The 16,979-nt window shown below is 39.3% G+C and overlaps 1 protein-coding gene across 1 annotated transcript in view; it reads right to left on the reverse strand.

Annotated features, from left to right (window-relative positions):
- Window positions 1–9,579: 9,579 nt before the first annotated feature.
- Window positions 9,580–16,979, reverse strand: part of CEP135 (centrosomal protein 135) — a 79,097-nt gene continuing 71,697 nt past the window's right edge. Inside the window, exon 26 of the mRNA XM_059065925.2 lies at window positions 9,580–11,452. The gene's annotated coding sequence lies outside the window, so the exon portion shown is untranslated. The remainder of the gene's footprint in view (window positions 11,453–16,979) is intronic.

Consider the following 16,979-nt stretch of genomic DNA (forward strand, 5'->3'; position numbering starts at 1 on the left):
TGGACTCCATGCTACAGCGCAGAGGGCCTGGATTCAATCCCTGATCAGGGAACTAGATTCCGCACGCCCCAACGAAGATCCTGCATGCTGCAACTAAGACCTGGCGCAGCCAAATAAATAAATATTTTTAAAAAAATCTTAGAATCCTGGAAAACTTACAAAATGTGGAGCTTTGGCCAGGATGGTTAGCGGAAGTGAAACTGGATATATATGCAACCTTGAGATTTACACAGGTGAAGGAAAGAAACTGCAAGAAACAATATCATCAGTCCTACAACCTTATCTTGGTTCATGGCACCATAGTTACCAAAACAATTATTACAACAGTGTGTCCACATCTGAAATATTGTTGAAAAATAAAACCAGAGTTTGTGGGATTATAAGAGAGAATTGTGGTCTATCAAACCAATTAAAGGAGAAATCTAAAAATCTACAGAGGGGAGAAATGACATCCTTATGGAAGGGAGAAGTGATTCTTCTCATGTGGAAAGAGGGTAGTCCACATGGTGACAACTATTCATGACACCTCCATAGCATCTACAGGAAAGGAAGACAGGAGGACTGGCCATCAGATAACTAAGCCCACTTGTATATTAGAGTATAATAAATATATGCAAGGAGTTGATTGATCCTAACAATATCTGGCAAACTTCAATATCCTCTGGAAAACTCAAAAATGGTATAAGAAAGTGGGTTTCTATTTGAGTAATTGCAGTTTATTCAATGCATTTAAAATTTATTGTAGCCTTAATGCACAGAATAAAATGACTTACAAGCAATTTTTGTTAGCACTAGCTAGAGAATGGGTAACTGACCATTCTGGTGAATGTAATGGTAGTCCAACACCTGGTCCTTCTGGTGGAGTTTCTAAAAGAGCCCCCTGCAAAGATTCACCTTGTCGACTATCAGGTAAAATAAAAGAACATATTCTAGAGGAAATAATACCCACAAGACCAAGAAAAAAAGTGCCGCCAGAAAGTGTAGTCTGCTCTTGCAGGGAAAGTGCAGTGAAACACGGCATAGTTGTAATAGATGTTCTGTTCTCCTGCACGGAGGTGCCTTTATAATGCCTATCACACTCTAACAAAATATTAAAATGCCTTAGTATGACACGTACAAAGTCGCAAAAAAATGTTGTTGATATTTACTCAAATGCAGGTGTTTCAATATTCACGTACATAACACATCACCGGACACAGGCATTAGTTTCTGCAAAAACCCTCTGGTCCATAATGTGCTGGGAAGCAAGGATGACTATGACATCAAAGCTAGACAACACTGCTTTCACACCAAAGATGACCATGGGCCAGTCCCACCTATGAGCACAGATAAAAAATTCAAATTACATGCAAAACCAGCGGTGCATTAAAAATAATATTACAGTTCTGGAAATGGATAGTGGTGATAGTACTATAACATTGTGAATGTATTTAATGCCACTGAACTGTACACTTAAAAATTGTTAAAATGGTACATTTCACGTACATCTTACCAGAATTTGAAAAAAGGTAACATTACAGGTGTTGGAGACAACTGTCCACGGAGTTCTAATTTCTGCATGGTTTTTTTTTTTTGCTGAGGGACAGTTTTTGTTCTGAACAATCTTTTCAAGGATGCTTGTAAAGCCTTGGGAGGTAGAGACAATGTCACCCCAGAGAACAAGGCAGCTTTGTTTTCCGTCCAATGTAAGAAAGATAACATCTCCTTCTAGGGCAAAGGTTGTGCAGGTTTGCTTGAAGCCCCTTATTTGAGACTGAGGTTTCCTAAATTCCAATTCTTCAGTTGGGATATAAACCCACCGCATGTGCAGCATCCATCTAGGTCTGCCTGCATGCCCCCTGTGGGATATGGGGACAGGAGGAACTGGGGTAAAACTCACACTGCCTGCTGTTCAGTGATAAAGAGCTTCGTCCCTGACCCAGGAGTCTCTTGTCCTCTGCCGGCGCTCAGGAACATGTGGCAGTCTACATGCCAGGCTGTGAGCAGAACAGTCTCAGACCACTCACAGTTCTCCAGTTTGGGCCACAAAAGGATGGGTGCTGACAGACATGGCTCTCTGAAGAGAAAGGATGAAGTTAGGGGACAGGAGAAGGTTGCGCAGGAACTGATTGTAGTGAATGCTCTCACCCAAGTGTTGAGTGAAGGTGATGAAATAAGGGTCCTGGACTATCCTACCTGTTAGTGAATATTTAGAAGCTGAGCAATGAGAAGTGGGATTGAAACAAGCTGTTGGAATGGTGTTCTCCTGCTCAGGTGGGACAGGAAAGAGATGTCATCGTGACAACGGGCAGCAAGCCCTACAGCCCCAGTCAAAAGGCAATACACTGTGGCTGCTGAAATAAATGGTGTCAGCAATAAGGACATAGAACTTCGGTTCAGCCACTTGAAATTAGAAGTCAGTGCAAAGCTTTGCTTATTGGGGATGTCAACTGAAAAAAAAAAGGTACAACCTAAAAGTTGGGAATTATGTTTTATTTGGTGGACCAAACCGAGGACTTAAGCCTGGAAGACAGCCTCCCAGATAGCTCTGAGGGACTGCTCCAAAGAGGTAAGGGAGGGGCCAGGGTACACAAGGGAGGGGCCGGTTTTCTTTGCAACAAAAACCAGGTAGTGGGAACATCAAAATATTACTGTTAATTAAATAAAAACAGACATCTCAAGTTAATGAATTTGGTGCTTTTCTAGGTATGGGAGGATGCAAGGGTCTGGGCTCATTGAAATCATTCCTTTGATATGAACCTTAGCTATCCAGGGCCAGGATCCTGCTTTTGTCCATCCTGAAATGCCCTCAGGGTGCAGTCACTGATGGCTTGATGGCCACAACATCCTTTGCTTACTGATATGGCAGGTGACATTCTTCGTCCAAAGAGAGGAGCTGCTCTCTCCCCCTGCACCCTCCAATCTCTCCCTCCTTCTTTTTTCTGACGTCAGGATAGTCTTGTTACTCAAAGAAACCAAATGTTTGGGTCAAGATCTCCTTGTCCCAAAGGAGGACTGAAGGCCATACACACTCTGTACAAATATACTTAGGAACCTCAGGGAGGGGAGGGACTCAAATTTCTATGGCTTCCTTGGATATAGGCACCCAAGTCACCATCCTGCCTGGCCCACTGATGCTCAAATTTAATTGATGGGATTAGGACAGGGTTCTGAATGGGGAAGAGAAGCTAATTTGACCATATGGGTGGAACTAATTCAATGTTCGGCTCTTGCCTGTACATTTGAATAAATAGTAGGAATTGAGGTGCTATAGGCTTATACTTCCATCCTGTAAGTAACAGAGGGGATTATCCCAATCAGGGAAGTACAGAAAGTAGAGATATGCTTGTGAGATGAACTCTCTGCCATTTGTCACTAGTGGGTGTGCCTTTACCCTCTGATTTCAAAGTTTTCACCCTATAGATGACATCCTATTGGTTGGCAAGTCAGAAGCCTCCATCTCAAGGCCCCTGACTATCACACCTACACTAGCGGGGTGGCTGATAAACCCCAACAAATTCCACAGGCTGGCTTTCCAAGTGAAGTTTCTTGGACTTAAATGGGCAGATTCACAACCCTCTATTTCTCTGGCACCCCAGGAAAGAGTGCTGTATATCTGCTCCACCTACCCTCTTCCTCCAACCAAACCTTTGAGGTTTAGCTTCTTGTTGGACTTTTGGGGAACTGGAGAGAGTATATGCCCACTTGGGCTTTCTATTTGGTTCTTTATATCAGCTAACCCACAAATCAGCATTTTTTGAGCGGGGCCCAAACCAATAGCAATGAATGCTCTCTTTGTCCCCTACAAAGAGCCTACATTGCAGCCTGCAAAAAATCATATGGTCTGCCTGAATCAAGAAACTGCAGTGGCTGGCAATCTGACCTGCTGCTGTGTCTGTCATCCCTGTCCACATGCTATGAAAACAGAAAAACTCATCCACTCTTGAACCATTTATTTTGCTACGCCTAATGCCATCGATAGAAGCTCCCAGGCATGGACTCTGCCTTGTACATGTACAAACACACACACCAACGCAATCTTTTAAAAATCGGATTGATACAAATTCATATGCTTCTCCTGACTGCTGAGCAGCTTTGGGTTATGCCATGTACAAGTCTCAAGGCTATCACTACCCAGTGACATAGCCCAGGTTTTTCTCAACCAAACCAATGTGATGATGATCCAAATCAAGTTTAACAACAAACCCCAAAGTGGAGTGACTTGTGACTTTTGGGCTATCTGTTTGTATGTGGGGGAGAGATGGCCATGAACTCTCCATTGTGGATGAGGGTTGCTTTTTTGCTCACCTATTGCCCCATCGGCAATGACACCAGAGATTAGCCAGTCAATCTAAATTGCATGAGTCATATTGGATAGCAGAATGACTTTAGACCACATCCTTCATGTCTAAAATAACACCCTCTGTTCCCCATGATAACTATAGTTGGCTATGTCTGGGATCCTGGAAGGCACAATTGAGATCAGTACTGCTGGTTAGCCTCTTCCTTCTGCTTTTGGAATCTTACTGGTATTAGCCTTAATTAATGCTATATGAGACACATTGAACAGGTCTGGTCCCAGCCTCTGTTGGGCATTTTAGGCAGTGGTCAATGGAGTGGCATACTCAACTTCAGCCAAGAATGTATAGGATCAAGGGATAGAATATCCTTGGGACAGGCAATGTGCCATACACCCCTGAGTATCCCTGTACATTCTTTCTTTTAAAAAATGTATTTATGTTATTTTTGGCTGCATTGGGTCTTCATTGCTGCACACGGGCTTTTCTCTGGTAGCGGTGAGCGGGGGCTACTCTTCGTTGTGGTGTGCGGGCTTCTCGTTGCAGTGGCTTCTCTTGTTGGGAGCACAGGCTCTAGGTGTGCAGACTTCAGTGGCTGTGGCACATGGGCTCAGTAGTTGTGGCTCGCAGACTCTAGAGTGCAGGCTCAGTAGTTGTGGTGCACGGGCTTAGTTGCTCCGCAGCATGTGGCACCTTCCCGGACCAGGGCTCAAACCCGTGTCTCCTGCATTGGCAGGCGGATTCTTAACCACTGCGCCACCAGGGAAGTCCCCTGTCTTTTAAATTTAATATGATTCTGTCTTAAAAAAAAAAAACTTATTTATTTATGGCTGTGTTGGGTCTTCGTTGCCACGCATGAGCTTTCTCTAGTTGCCGCGAGCGGAGGCTGCTCTTCGTTGCAATGTGTCGGCTTCTCATTGTGGTGGCTTCTCTTGCTGTGGTGCACAGGTTCTATGCGCACAGGCTTCAGTATTGTGGTGTGTGGGCTCAGTAGTTGTGGCTCGCGGGCTCTAGAGCACAGGCTCAGTAGCTGTGGCTCACGGGCTTAGTTGCTCCGCAGCATGTGGCACCTTCCCGGACCAGGGATCAAACCCATGTCCCCTGCACTGGCAGGTGGATTCTTAACCACTGCATCACCAGGGAAGCCCTTGATTCTTTCTTTTTATTGATAGATTTTATCCATCAATTTACAATTTATTGTGGTTACTCTTGCATAAGGATTTATTTCTGCCATTTTGTTTCATATTTTCCATCTACTGTACTTCAATTTTGTTTTCTTGATTTTTTTTTTTCTTTTCCTGCTTTACACTGCAGAGGTCAAGTGTTCTTCTGCTGGCTTAAATATTAAATTACTTTTGAAAGCGTCCCAAAATGACTTCATCATTATTAGTTAAGTGGTCATGGGCAAGTCTTGCCTGTGCTCTCAACTGTAAAATGAGAATAAAGGAGAATATGGTTGTTGTGGGAATTAATTAATATATGTAAAACTCTTGAGAAAGTGCCTGGTAAGAGTAAAGTTCTATGTGTTTACTGTTTTTTTTTTTTTTTTTTTTTGTGGTACGCGGGCCTCTCACTGTTGTGGCTTCTCCCGCTGCGGACACAGGCTCCGGACGCACAGGTCCAGCGGCCATGGCCCATGGGCCCAGCCACTCCGCGGCATGTGGGATCCTCCTGGACCGGGGCATGAACCCGTGTCCCCTGCATCGGCAGGTGGACTCTCAACCACTGTGCCACCAGGGAAGCCCTGTTATATCATTTTGATAGTTGCTCTTAAAGACAACTGTTTGTTAGCCCTCCTTGTTGATTTCTGAAATATTGAGATTTGTATGTTCTCCTGACAAGTATTTTACCTCTTCTCATGTGCCTTTCTTCTCTTTCTGTCCTCCTCCCCACTATCTAGCATGTTGGTATTATCCAGATTCTAAAATTTTGGTCTTAATTTTTATAGATATATTTTGTTTCTTTTTTTGTCCCTCCTCTTTTTATTAATATGCTTTACCAAGCTATTTTATTATCTTTAATTATAACATCTCTTGCAGCATCTTCTGTACCTACTTCTATAATTGATTACTTCCTTCAAGTTTTTTCAATGATCTTCACTTGACAACATTCTGAGACTTTGTATGCCTAAGAACATTTTTATTACACCTTCAGATTTGAATAACAGCACAGTTATAAAATAGGTTCAAAATTCATTTCTTTCAATATTCTAAAAATACTATGTTGCTCTTGTTTCCAGTGTAATTATTGAGAAGGTTGATGTTGTCTCTGTCTGTTGGAATTGCTATAATAATTTACCATAGATTGGTAAACAATAAAAATTTATTTCTCATGGTTTTGGAAGCTAGAAGTCTGAGATAAGGGTGCTAGCACAGTCAGGTTCTGGTGAGAGCCCTTTTCTGGGTTATAGACTGCTGACTTATTATTGTACCCTCATACAGCAGACAGGGCAAGAGAGCTTTTTGGGATTCCTTTTACAAGGATACTAATCCCATTCATGAGGGCTCCACCCTCATGCCCTAATTACCTCACAAAGGCCCCACCTCCTAATATCATCACATTAGAAAATAGGGTTTCCACATAGCAATTCTGGGAGACACATTCAGTCCATAACATGTAAATCTGAACCTTGTTCCTTTTTAGGTGACCTGTTTTCTCTCTGAAGCTTTTATAATTTCTCTCCTGTCTTCAATATTGTGTCTAAATGTGGGTTTTTCCTTCTCTCCTACTTGGCTTTCTCTGAGCCCTTTTAATAAAGACCTCAGACTTTATTAAAGTATCCTTAATTTGGGGACATTTATCTCCATTATTTCTTAAACTATTTTCTACACTCCTTTCTAGTATTAATCATTTCTAAGGCTCATTATTACCTGGATGTTGGCAGTCCTACACATATCCTCTATGATGCTCATCTTTTCTTTTACATTTTCGATCTCTTTTTCTGATGCCTTCTGGAAGAAGTCCTCAATCTTATCTTCAAATGCACTATTTTAAAGCTATATCTATACCTAATCCTTCCTCAAAGAAAAATAGGAGCAGTATCAAACAACAAAACATAACGAAAAAGCACTAAGTGGAAATATTAGTTATGAAAAAGGTAATAGTGGAAATAAAGAACACATGGGCGTTGTTGGTGCCTTGATAAGAATGGTTTGACTGGAGTAATGGGAATAAATTGTGATTAGAATAGTTCAAGAAGGAAAGGTGGCATGAAGTGAATATGGATAACTCCTTTCAAGGAACTTTTGCTATAAAGAGTATGAAAAATGGAATGGTATGGTTCGAGAGGGTTTTAAAATGGGAGATTAAAAATGGGAGGTATTTTTTGATGATGGCTATTCTGACTGGTGTGAGATGATACCTCACTGTAGTCTTCACTTGCATTTCTCTAACGATTAGTGATGTTGAGCAAACTTTCGTGTGTTTGTTGGCAATCTGTATATCTTCTTTGAAGAAATGTCTATTGAGGTCTTCTGCCCATTTTTGGATTGGGTTGTTTTTCTGATATTGAGCTGCATGAACTGCTTGTAAATTTTAGGGATTAATCCTTTGTCAGTTGCTTCGTTTGCAAATATTTTCTCCCATTCTGAGGGCTGTCTTTTCATCTTGCTTATGGTTTCCTTTGTTGTGCAAAAGCTTTTACGTTTCATTAGGTCCCATTTGTTTATTTTTATTTCCATTTCTCTAGGAGGTGGGTCAAAAAGGATCTTGCTGTGATTTATCTCAGTGTTCTGCCTATGATTTCCTCTAAGAGTTTTCTAGTGTCTGGCCTTATATTTGGGTCTTTAATCCATTTTGAGTTTATTTTTGTGTATGGTGTTAGGGAGTGTTCTAATTTCATTCTTTTGCATGTAGCTGTCCAGTTTTCCCAGCACCACTTATTGAAGAGGCTGTCTTTTCTCCACTGTATATTCTTGCCTCCTTTATCAAAGATAAGATGACCATATGTGTGTGGGTTTATCTCTGGGGCCTTCTATCCTGTTCCATTGATCTGTATTTGTTTTTGTGCCAGTTGCCCATCATCAAAAAATCTACAAACAATAAATGCTGGAGAGGGTGTGGAGCAAAGGGAACCCTCTTGCACTGTTGGTGGGAATGTAAATTGATACAGCCACTATGGAGAACAGTATGGAGGTTCCTTAAAAAACAAAATAGAACTACCATACAACCCAACAATCCCACTACTCAGCATATATCCTGAGAAAACCATAATTCAAAAGGAGTCATGTACCACAATGTTCATTGCAGCTCTATTTACAATAGCCAGGACATGGAAGCAACCTAAGTGTCCATTGACAGATGAATGGATAAAGAAGATGTGGCACATATATACAATGGAATGAATATTACTCAGCCATAAAAAGAAACGAAACAGAGTTATTTGTAGTGAGGTGGATGGACCTAGAGTCTGTCATAAAGAGTGAAGTAAGTCAGAAAGAGAAAAACAAATACCATTATGCTAACACATATATATGGAATCTGAAAAAAAAAATGGTTTTGACAAACCTAGGGGCAGGACAGGAATAAAGACGCAGATGTAGAGAATGGACTTGAGGACATGGGGAGGGGGAAGGGGAAGCTGGGATGAAGTGAGAGAGTGGCACTGACATATATACACTACCAAATGTAAAATAGCTAGTGGGAAGCAGCCGCAAAGCACTGGGAGATCAGCTCCATGGTTTGTGACCACCCAGAGGGGTGGGATAGGGAGGGTGGGAGGGAGATGCAAGAGGGAGGGGATATGGGGATATATGTACACGTTTAGCTGATTCACTTTGTTATTCAGCAGAAACTAACATAACATTGTAAAGCAATTATACTCCAATAAAGATGTTAAAAAAAAAAAAAAGAAAGTGCCTGGAATCTGAGTTCTGAGACTTCCCCATATCCCACCATGATACAATTTGATTTGAGTAAATTATACTTAACTTTAGAATTAAGAATATTGCTACCATTATACAAAATTATTTGTAAGAAAGAGAAAATAAATTGACTGGAAAGTTTATTGGAAAATCTATGCAAGCTCCATAATTTAAAATTATTTAAAACAAATTAAAAACATCTATAAAAGGTCAGAACATTCAGTGTTTCAAGATAAAACTACTTTAAAAAATTGTATCATGGCTGGTTATGAAAATAAACAATTATGGCAAACAATACATTTTTAAATTATAGAAACATTAAAAATAAAATATCTAACAAAATATGCCTTGCTGTTAGATATGTTGCTTTGGGGAAAAGGTGGGGACAAATTTTTAACTTTTATTTACATATATTTATTAAAAGATTTTCCATATGACATTGTAAATAGTCCCATTTCTATTGTATTTTGCTGTGAATTCACACACAGGAGATAGAATATATAAAATTACATAGATGGTGAAAAAGTAAGCCACATCACACCAAATACACAGTTAATTACTGCAAAGGGCATAATGAGAACATATAAGGAATATTAGTTTTAGAAAAAGAGCGCTGCCCACCCCCAGGTACACACAAACACTCACACACAAACTCCACTTTATTAAACCACAGGAGGAAATAAAATGTATCATAAATAATTGGTTTTCCATTTTCCAATGCTAGTTTTTAAGTTCTTTTTAGATCATAATGAAATCTATTAAAAACAGGATTTTCTTCAAATGTGTATGGTTTAAACACGATTAGGTTTTTTTGTTTGTTTGTTTGTTTGTTTTTGCGGTACGCGGGCCTCTCACCGTTGTGGCCTCTCCCGTTGCAGAGCACAGGCTCCGGACGCGCAGGCTCAGCGGCCATGGCTCACGTGCCCAGCCGCTCCGCGGCATGTGGGATCTTCCTGGACCGGGGCACGAACCCATGTCCCCGGCATCAGCAGGCGGACTCGCAATCACTGCACCACTAGGGAAGCCCACACAATTAGTTTTTGTATGACAATCTATTTTGTACTTTTGTTCTTTTATTAATATCTGTATATATCTAAATCCTTTAAAGTTACAACTTTGAAAATTCACTGTAAAAAGCTGTTTTCTATCTAATATGCCACCACAGGTCAGTGTTTACATACTATTCTGGAAGACTGATAAATTACAACACAGGTTTAGAAGCAAAAACCTGGATATTATTGAATGTATATTGGAATTCTAACAAAATGTTTTACTGTATTTACCCCATATATTGATACTTTTGTATTCAAAATTTTAGATTAGTACAGTGAGAAATTTTATTTACTGAAAAATATCCCAAATTTCTGTTCTATAGTTTTACAAAATTCTAAATACAGCTTTTAGTTTAATTTTGATAGCATTTATATTATGTGAAGAGTCCATGTGATAGCCAAAATAGTATAATATTGTACATAATATATGAATTTTTTTTTTTTTTTTACAGTATGCGGGCCTCTCACTGTTGTGACCTCTCCCGTTACGGAGCACAGGCTCCGGACGCACAGGCTCAGCGGCCATGGCTCACGGGCCCAGCCGCCCCGCGGCATGTGGGATCTTTGCAGACCGGGGCCCAAACCCGTGTCCCCTGCATCGGCAGGCGGATTCTCAACCACTGCGCCACCAGGGAAGCCCAATGTATCTTTTCTATCACAGTTCTTCTAGTTGGCAATAACAAATTATATATGGTAACCATTATTTTATCAAGACCTTTGCTATTATAAGAATAGACCTGAATATAGTCCCCTCAATGATAGACAGCATATTGGTACATAATTAATTTTACATTTAGAAGAAAAACGTTAAACATGACAGCATAGCATCAAAGTTGATCATCCCTTCTGAATGTATTAATGATATAGGTTATAAACACAGGCATGGAAACTAGAATATTTATATACATATATCATGGCTCATTAAGAAAAAGATTTTAAAGCATAATGTGAATAATACATCATATTAATCCACAGTATAAGCACACTTTGAGAAGTAATTTAAATCAGGAATAATAAAAATACAGATATAACATTAGCACTATTCATGCATATTCAGTTCTGTCATATATATGAAAATATACACATGGATAAAGCTCTTTTAAACCAAATTCTTACATAAATATTCACTGATTTAAATAAAAGTTGACAGAGGTAGAATTTGTGTCAATGTTCATAATTTTCAGGAACAAGTGCTTCAAACATTTCATTACTGTTTGTCCTTTAAAAAAATCCATATAGCCAACTCATGAAAGCCATCATTCTGAAAAAGGGGGGAAGGGAAAGGTAGATTAAGAAAAAAATGATAAAATTATTCAGTACTTTCACGAAAAACTGCAATTCAGTAATGTTTTAACTGAAATTATAATCTAATAAAAACTTTGCCCACAATCAAATTTACAGTTAATAGTCAAGAAGTACTGTTCTATATTTCAAAAAGATATTCCCTTTAAACTATTATACAAGAGCACTTCGAAGTATATGAGTACTAAAAGAATGACACACAGTGAAAAGAATGGGGTAACACAGAATGTTAATTGAGAAAAATTGCTCAAAAGAAGGGATACTATGATGTATAGGTTTCATAAAATTACAAACAAGTACTGTAAATTACGTTGTCTGAGTCTTAAAATAGCATGTTAGGGATAGTCAAATATTTTTCCAAGTATTTTGACCTTACGTGCTGTCTAACCACCCTCCCAATTAAAAAACACAGACATTAAAATATTAAAAATCACACAATGGAAACACAGAGAAAGTAATTATTTTTTTCTACACCGAGGAAGACATACTTAAGAAGAAATTATCAGACAGGTTGGCAAATACTGATGTAAAACATTGTTTATAAGAAAAAAAAAAGTTGGAAACTATCGATATATGTTCCATAAGAGGAGAATGATTAAATAATTCATGGAATATCCATGTGATCAACTGTTAAATCACTATTTTAAAATGGCATTTTTGAAAATGCTTTTAATGATAAGAATAAATGCATGCAACTCTATTAAGGGGAAAACCCCACAGAACAAAACAAAAAAACTGATAAAAACTATTTTGAGTATGATTTCTATTAGAATTATACATGTATGTCTATGCTTGTGTGTATATTTATTACAAATTAAACATAAGAAGTAGGGGCTTCCCTGGTGGTCCAGTGGTTAAGACTCCGTGCTCCCCTCCCAATGCAGCGGTCACAGATTTGACCCCTTGTCAGGGAACTAAGATCCTGCAAAGATTCCACATGCCGCATGTAACAGCCAAAATAAATAAATAAATAAAGTTAAAAAAAAAAAAAGACCTTATTTAAAAAAAAAAAAAAGAAGGGGGCTTCCCTGGTGGCACAGTGGTTGAGAGTCTGCCTGCCTATGCATGGGACACAGGTTCGTGCCCTGGTCTGGGAAGATCCCACACGCCGCGGAACGGCTAGGCCTGTGAGCCATGGCTGCTGAGCCTGCGCGTCCGGAGCCTGTGCTCTGCAACGGGAGAGGCCACAACGGTGAGAGGCCCGCGTACCGCAAAAAAAAAAAAAAAAAAAAAGAAGGGAGTGTACCAAATGGCTAATTGCTATTTTCTCTGGGTTGTAGGATTAAAAGTGATTTTGATTTGTACATCCATGTTCACAGCAGCATTTTTACAATAGCCAAAAGGTGGAAGCAACCCAAGTGATGAATGGATAAACAAAGTGTGCTATATACATAGAATGGAATAATATTTAGCCTCAAAAAGGAAGGGAATTCTGACACATACTCCCTCCCTCATGGATAAAACTTGAAAACATTATAGTAAGTGAAATAAGTCAGTCACAAAAACACAAATACTGCATGGTTCCACTTACTTAAGGTACAAAGAATAGTCAAATTCATAGAGACAGACATTGTCATGGTGATTGTCAGAGGTTAAGGGAAGGAGAAAATGGGGAGGTAGTATTTAATGGGTACAGAGTTTTAGCTGGGGAAGATGAAAAAGTTCTGAAGATTGATGGTGGAGATGATTTTTGCACAAGAGTGTGAATGTACTAACTGCCAGAGAAATGTACACTTAAAAATGGTTAAGGGGGGCTTCCCTGGTGGCGCAGTGGTTGAGAATCCGCCTGCCGATGCAGGAGACACGGGTTCGTGCCCTGGTCCGGGAAGATCCCACATGCCGCGGAGCAACTAAGCCCGTGAGCCATGGCCGCTGAGCCTGTGCGTCCGGAGCCTGTGCTCCACAACGGGAGAGGCCACAGCAGTGAGAGGCCCGCATACAGCAAAAAAAAAAAAAAAAAAAAATGGTTAAGGGCTTCCCTGGTGGCGCAGTGGTTGAGAATTTGCCTGCAGGGGACACGGGTTTGTGCCCCGGTCCGGGAAGATCCCGCATGCAACGGAGGGGCTGGGCCTGTGAGCCATGGCCGCTGAGCCTGTGCGTTCGGAGCCTGTGCTCTGCAACGGAAGAGGCCACAACAGTGAGAGGCCTGTGTACCACAAAAAAAAAAAAAAAAGGCTAAAATGATAAATTTGACCGTATGTGTATTTTACTCCAATAAAAAAAAAGTTAAAAAAAGTGATTTTGGTTATCTTCTTTATACTTTTGTATTTTGTTTTCTCAGTGAGCATTTTTTAGATGCAATAATCAAAACAGTAAAAGCAAAACTGGATTATATATGTTAACTATTAGAGACACTGTAAATATGGCTTGATATGAATATTTCATATTCATTTCTGGGTACTTATGGGGAAACCCCTTAAAATTAATTTTAGTGACAATGTTAGAAAATATGAATGGAAATGTGTTACCAATTAACAACATCATTAGGATACTCTGGGAATTTGTTAATGGTTATAGACATTTTCTAATCTACATCTACTAGAATGGTTGTAATTAAAAAATGGAAAATAACAAGTGTTGACAAGGACTTGGAAAACTGGAACTCTTAGACTGCTGTTGAGAATGTAAAATGGTATAGTCATGTGGAAAAAGTTTGGCAGGTAATCAAAAAGTTAAACATAGAATTACCTTATGACCCAGCATCTCTAGGTACTCCCAAAAGATATTAAAACAGACTAAAACAGATACTTGTACACCAATGTTCACAGCAGCATTATTCACAATAGCTAAGAGATGAAAACAACCCAGGTGTCCATCAACTGATGAGCAAAAGAACAAAATGTGGTATAAACACAAAGGAATATCATTCAGGGATGAAAAGGAATGAAGTTCTGATACATGCTACAACACAGATGAACCCTGAAGACATTATTCTAAATGAAATAAGCTAGATGCAAAAAGACAAATATTATATAAATTCACTTATATGAAAATCTAGAGTAGGCTAATTTATAGAGATAGAAAGTAGATTAGAGGTTATCAGGGGCAGGGAAGTGAAGACAGGGGACTGGAGAGTTATTGCTTAATAGAGTCTCTTAATAGAGTTTCTGTTTGGGTGATAAAAAATTCTGGAAATAGTGGTGATGGTTGTACAACATTTTGAATTTAATGCCACTGAGTTGTACACTTTACAAAATAGTTAAGAAGGCAAAGTTCAGGGACTTCCCTGGTGGTCCAGTGGTTAAGACTTCGCCTTCCAATTCAGGGGGTGTGGGTTCGATCCCTGGTCAGGGAAATAAGATCTCACATGCCTCCTGGCCAGAAAAACAAACAAACATAAAACAGAAGCAATATTGTAACAAATTCAATAAAGACTTTAAAAATGGTCCACATCAAAAAAAAATCTTTTAAAAAAAGTAGGCAAAGTTCATGTTATATATATTTTATCATAATTTTAAAAAGTTTTCTAATTCATTACAGCTTTAGAGATTGCTGGAAAGCACTATGTTCTAGATCAGTGGTTCTTAAAGTATAGTTTGGGGATCCCTGGGAGTCAAGCCTCTTTTCATAAACTAAGGAATTACTTGCTTTTTCGCTCTTATTATCTCACAAGTATACAGATGTTTTCCAGGGGCTATGTGATGTGAAAGTCCAGTTAGTAAATAAATATTTCAGATTTGTGGGCCACACGGTCTCTGTCACAACTACCTAATTCTGCCACTGCAGAAAAGCAGTCTGAGACAATATGTAAACAAATGGGTGTGGCTTAATAAAGCTTAATTTACAAAAATAGGCAGTGGTGTGGATTTGGTCTATAGGGCCTAGTTTACCAACCCTCGATCTAAAATGTAACTGTGAATCAAGCATGAAAAACTGCTTGTGTCACAACTGCCAAGAGGCTTTATAATGAGAAGCAGAACCTCCATCTAATCACATTCAAATTAATGCAGCAGCTTAGAAGCTGTGAGGACAAAGTGACTGCTGCCAGCACTAGGAAGTGGTCCTCAAAATGAAAGAGGAAAACAAATGTTTTAATCAAATAAACAAACACAAAAGCAAAAGCGCAGCAATCAGAAATCATTTAAACATAGGCCCTACAAATACCAATAAACCCTGAGGCATCAGTATATTAAAGAATAGAACATAGCTAATACTCTTACGAGGATTCCGAAGTCACCAAGGATATGCTTAATTATCTCCTATAAAATTCTACTGAGAGAGGCCAAAAAATGAATAATTTTTTAAAGGACTGATTTCACTATTTCTGTCAATAAGCCTGCATTTTTTAGTCAGCTACTTTTCAAACCCTGGGTCTGACATGCTTCTTTCCCATTCACTTCCATCTCCCATGAGCACATCACTTTGACGCTTCCTCAGCCAAATATGTCCTAGCTCTTTACAATCACTTTGGAAAACTGACTTACCATAACTACTCAAGCTCGAACACATGCGTGCCCAGTGACCTGAAAATCTCACTCCTAAGTGTATACCCAAAAGAAACGCACACATCTGTTCGCCAACATAAGCTGCTAGAATGTTCATCATAATTCTATCTGTAATAGCCCAAACTGGAAATTATCAAATGCCCATCAAAAACAGAATGAGTAAATGGACTGTGTGGTATGTTCACATAATGGAATACTATATAGCAACAAGACTGAACCGTCTACAAGTACACAGCAGTACAGATGAATGTCACAAAGGTACTATTGAGAAAAAAAGCCAGAAATATATGATTTCATTTATAAAATGTCCAGAAACAGACAAAAGAAATCTATGTTTTTAATAACCGAGACAGTTACTTTTAGGGTAAGGCTTATGACCAGAAGGACACCCAAGAGAGGTCATGTTTTGTTTCTTGATCCGGGTGCAGGTTGTATAGGTGTGTTCACTTTGTAAAAATACATTGAGCTGTATATCCTATGATATAGCACTTTTCTGTATGTATATAATAATTTACCTTAAAATATCTAGCTTTCAATATTAAATAATATTTTCTATGTCTTTGTCCATACTTTCACTATCTGTTATTTGTATCTTGAGTTTGGCACTTCATCAAATATTACCCTGTGATATTTCATACTGTCATTTAATTTTTGTTGTGGATGTCTTCTCTCTCTCTCTCTTTTTAAATCTGCATCGGGTCTTAGTTGCGGCATGTGGGATCTTCATTGAGGCATGCGGGATCTTTCGTTGAGGCATGCGGGATCTTTCGTTGCGGCATGCAGGCTCTTCCTTGTAGTGCATGGGCTTCTCTCTAGTTGTGGTACGTGGGTTTTCTCTCTCTAGTTGCAGTGGCGCATGGGCTTCTCTCTAGTTGTGGCGTGCAGGTTTTCTCTCTAGTTGTAGCAGCACATGGGCTTCTCTCTAGTTGTGGTACGTGAGTTTTCTCTCTCTAGTTGTAGTGGTGCATGGGCTTCTCTCTAGTTGTGGCATGCAGGTTTTCTCTCTAGTTGTAGCGGCACGTGGGCTTCTCTCTAGTTGTG

This window comes from Kogia breviceps, chromosome 6 (assembly GCF_026419965.1).
Source record: "Kogia breviceps isolate mKogBre1 chromosome 6, mKogBre1 haplotype 1, whole genome shotgun sequence".
NCBI classification, from domain to species: domain Eukaryota; kingdom Metazoa; phylum Chordata; class Mammalia; order Artiodactyla; family Physeteridae; genus Kogia; species Kogia breviceps.